Raw genomic sequence first — 4,946 nt, 5'->3', positions numbered from 1 at the left:
GATTAGTGTACGGTCAAATCGAGGGCGTCAAAAGTTGGTATCAGAGCCGACTGCCTATAGGAATCCCCCTTCCATACTCCTTGGCCGAAGTTGAGTCTAGTCGATGAAAATTGTTTTACTAACTTGGCTGTGCGGCCCATGGGCCCACGTCGCCATTGGGTGGTATTAGGATCTTTCATTCCCCGTCTATACTCTAGGGATCTGATCTCTCTTCTAGTCGAGTTAAATGAATTTTGCTAAATCTAACATTAGGGTCTCGTGATCACTTTCACCCGGAGAACACCTTATTACCGATGATCGTCTTCTACACCAGAAGATTCCGGGGTTACTCTACGATGTTCTCCCAAGACACTTGTACCCATCGCCTTTGCAAATTTCCTACCAATGTTATATCCTTATTGATAACTGCATACATCTACCATTCTTACATTCAATCCCATTGATCTTGTTATTACAAGATGCCCCGAACTGCTCTCCATTGTTCCGAGAATCCTTTGAGCTTACTGCCTCGCAGTTGTTGCCACATGAATACCCTCTATGGATAATTACTCGCACTTACTGAGTATTCGCTCTTCCCCTATTGTTCATATGATTCCCAATACACATTTAAATACTATCTGATCTTTCGGTAATGCTCTACCCACAAATACTTGTCTGCTTGCATTATGGTTGTGTTCCATATGGATAGCAATATTCATAGTATCCCTTGTCATTATCATTTTGAGTCCCTTGATTCATCCTCCCGGCTCAGACAACATTTTAAACATGAGTTGGATCTCGACCAATCAAATTGCCATCGATTGTATCCCTAAGACTACTCAACTTATCCATCCCTAGTTAGAGCATTGCTTCTGATCCTTGTCTTGGAATTCATAATTCCTTTGCAATTGAGCTTTCAGTTAGTCAGTTGTTTCTATAATCTGATCTCTTTGCATTCTTTCCTCCTCTGGTTGAATACTAATGCTCACATCAGATCCCTTGTGGACCACCAGACCCTTTGTCGGATTTTATCCGATAACGTCCTTCATATTCAATAAGCTTGTGAGCCTTTCCTTGGATACATAATGCCTTTGGTAAATTGTATCATCTGCTTTCTCAAGCATGCTCTACTATCGATCTTGTGTTATTTATTCTTGAAATTTATGGTATATGCTCCTAAGATGCCCCGATGGGTTGAACCTATGCCTTCCCCAAACTGTATGAACCCGAAAGTTTTCGCGAGTCATACTCTTTTGTTGCTTCGCCAAATAAAATTTCAACACTACAATTTTTTTGAAAACGAGAAGTGAATGAAAGGTTATGCATTGCAGAAGTGGGAGTCGACCCTGAACCTTTGTGTTCATGCCTACGGACACGGTGTGGAACTTATCATGAAAGCTTCTTGCAAGAATATTTAATCATTTGAATAATTCTTCTGGTATCGTAAATTGGATCCCTTGTAGTTATGGTTCCGACCATGATAACCTTATTCAATATATCGGAAAGGAAACCATTCCATTGACTCATCTATTCTGACAAGATTAAAGTACTTGCTATCACAAGTCTATGATACAGATCAGTTTCTATTCCGATCTATCTTCGAGTTTCACCTTTGTTATCTCGAGAATATCACCGAACTACATAACTGCTTATGAGTCTTCATCTAGTATTGCTTCTTACCGATTTCAGATTTCCCACGGGTTTTGAGTTATTAGTCACTCAAGAACACCGATAAGTGAATCAACTCTACACTCCGATTCAATAACTCTTAAATAATTTTCATTTCTTACGAGTTTATTAATCCTTCAAGTCATTCCTAACCTGATCGGCTATATCATTTTTGTGCTAAATTTTAACTGTGCTACCTGGTCCTTCTTCCGGGAGCATAATTTTTCGACGGTGAGCTAAGCTTACATCGATCTTCCTTGTCATATCATTTCTCCTTGAACAACAAGCTTGGTTCCGAGTTTGTGTCGTACCCATGGTTCCAATAAACTTTCGCTTCATCATTCCTTTGACTTGATGCCATCACTGATCGATTACATTTTCATGAAATCTCTCGACAAATGTGTCGTGATCATCGTCAACATGTTGACTCCTTCCAGGATATCAACCAAATTCGTGATGGTAAGTACCATCCTCGTCCCTTGGTAATTTGAGTTACCATCGACAACATCCTTATCTTTCTTTCATCATAAACTTGTTCATGTTGTGGATGCAACTTGCTATCGAGCTTGTACTACGTTCTACCTTGAAGTATTACCACCTTTTATGTCAAGGATGTTGTGAGAATTGCTCCACCTCTTAAGAATTCTTGGTATAGCGATACTTCTCACCATCACCATTCCTTCTTGTGTTTTTTCTAACCGGGATACCAATAGGTGAACGGTGTTGTTTGGATTCTGCCCTTCTATCAACCCTATTGCTTTGGAGTTGATGGTCAAGATTACATCCTTAGGCCATTGATTATTGAATCACCATTCTAACATTGATTCTGCTACCTAAGCCCATATTTCGGGTGCACCCTTCAACCAACGTTAATTGTGTTTGTTTTCCTCGAGCATACATCATTATATCATTTGATCTAGCAAATGTTATGTCCTTGTTCATATAATTATGGAATTCCATCTTTTTGGAAATCTCAATGAATTCGCACTGAGTCCATCAGCCACCTCCTCACCCTCTCCTTGATTTAATGATGAACTCTTCTTTCGAAACTCGCTTCCATAGGTCATTTCCCGAGGATCTTACAATGTCATCTCGTCAATTTGTGCTACACTTTTTCTTCTCTTGCATCTTGAGTCTGAGGTATCCTGACACCAATCAGATCTGAATCTCGGTCAGTTATGATGGTTGGAACATATTTCTAGGAATTATAACACCTTTACATGACCGAGTAAGGTGATGTCATGCCTAGCATACCTGGACGGAGCACCTAGTGTTATAGTTTCCTTTTCTGCAAGGTTATCCATTCTTCCATGAGGAAATTGTAAGACTTATTCTACAAGTTGTTCCTGATGAATCCTTCGTGTATCCAGAGTCTAACCTTTGCTTGAAACCATCTCAATGCTATCTCGAAGCATGTCACTGGTACTCCGATCTTCAATAAGAACATTTGAAGCACAAAGCTACATTTTCTTTATCAACTATCCAAACACCATTGTATGGGTAACGACATGAAATTTATCTCTCCTTTCCTAAAGGGTTTTCTACTTTCTATCCTGTAATGGATATCATGCTCTGCTTATCCTTGGAAAGGATATACCACTGAAATATGTGTTTAAACACATTTTCCTTTCCATTGTTCTGTTAATCTGATAAACACATTTTCCTTTCCATTGTTTTGTTTAATGTTTCTTGTTATCTATATGATCTAAGCAGTAATATTATCCTGCTTATGAAAACACCTCGGTGTACAATTCTGTCAGCAAGACCCTGTTACTATTGTTGATGACATTCCGGTAGCCACCGATGGACAAGAACTTTCCCTATTGGCCCGCCTTGTTCAACGAGCAGGAAAATGGTTCTCATCGTCCCTCGCCCTTGGTAACGATGTTGTTGCCAACATAAATGATAGGCTATCCTCTGACAAGCCTTGCTTACTTGATCACGCGAGATGTCACCACTCCTTTTTCTTTTAGCCCACATGGTGGGCCCATAACCCACAGTTCCATAGGATCGAAACCTAATTCTTCTATACACCCCAGTTTCCAAAGATATTCCACCCGCTTGGCTTCGTATCTAATTCATGGGCCACCTTCCTAGTGATCTATTCTGGTACCAGACGCAATACTTTCCCATTACTCTGAACCGCTATCACATTTCCTATCAGGCAATGAACGATTGTCTATGTGCTTGAAACTTCTATTTTGCACATTCTTACTTTTCTCTCGATAATTTCTTAAGTTTCAATTCGAGAGTTACTTTCCGCCACCTTCCCTAATGTTATCTACCAGATAAGCAACATCGTAGTGGTCCATTCTTCCTAAGTTACCCCTTGTCCTTCGTACGTATGATGGAGTTCCCGAAGAAAGGATGCCGACTTCATCATGATGACCTCAAGCTGAAGTATGAAGACATCAGCGCTATGGATCGACCTCTTTGAGGAGAGCAACCAAGACCGAGAAGAATCGTTAGAATTGCATAACCTAGTCTTCCCCCCTTAATCTACCTCTTAAATCTCGGGACGAGATTTCTTGTAGTGGAGGAGAATTGTGACGCCTAGATAATTAGGCTAGAGTAGTCCCACATTAACGATGCCACGTCACCTTGGTTATTGTTGCTAATCTTGTGTTAGTTCGAAACCGATTCAAATTCAAAATCATACAACCAATAAAAGTTTTCAAATATTAAAACTAAAATGTTCAATAAATAGTAGATAAATCAGAGGCTATGATAAAATTGTAAACAACATTATTGAAATTTGATAAGTGACTTAAACAACTTCAAACAGTGGCTGAAAACATTATTTAATAACCTTTTTATTAATACAAAATAAATATGAAATGATATTTACCCCAAACTAGTTTTTGGTGGTAGGATATATTGTGCTGTGATTTGTGGGCCAGCTCTCATATTTTAAAAAACTCATTTGGTGCCCAAACAATTAGCTAAAACAGAAAAGAAATAAAAGAAAAGAAAAACAATACAAAAATGTAGAAAAGGAAAAAGAACCCCCCCATGGGCCAACCGACCCAACAGGCCGGCCCAGTCGGCCACCAGGCCAGCAAACCCCGTCCCCTTAACCCCGCACCCCCGTGCCCTAGAGCCACGCAGCCCCCACTTCCCCATTCCGCTACCTTCCTCCCCCCGATGCAGATCGGATCGTGGAAATCGAGGCCTAATCCCGTTGCCCCGTCGCCGATCCCCCGATGCCACCGTTCGCCGTCTCCGCTGTCACCTTGCCGGACGCCTCCTGATCTCCTCCCGGATGGGCCTCCTCCTCGCCTCGACGTCGCCGCCGCATC

The sequence above is a fragment of the Triticum dicoccoides genome, chromosome 5A, assembly GCF_002162155.2.
Source record: "Triticum dicoccoides isolate Atlit2015 ecotype Zavitan chromosome 5A, WEW_v2.0, whole genome shotgun sequence".
Lineage (NCBI taxonomy): Eukaryota > Viridiplantae > Streptophyta > Magnoliopsida > Poales > Poaceae > Triticum > Triticum dicoccoides.
This window is presented reverse-complemented; position numbering follows the sequence as displayed.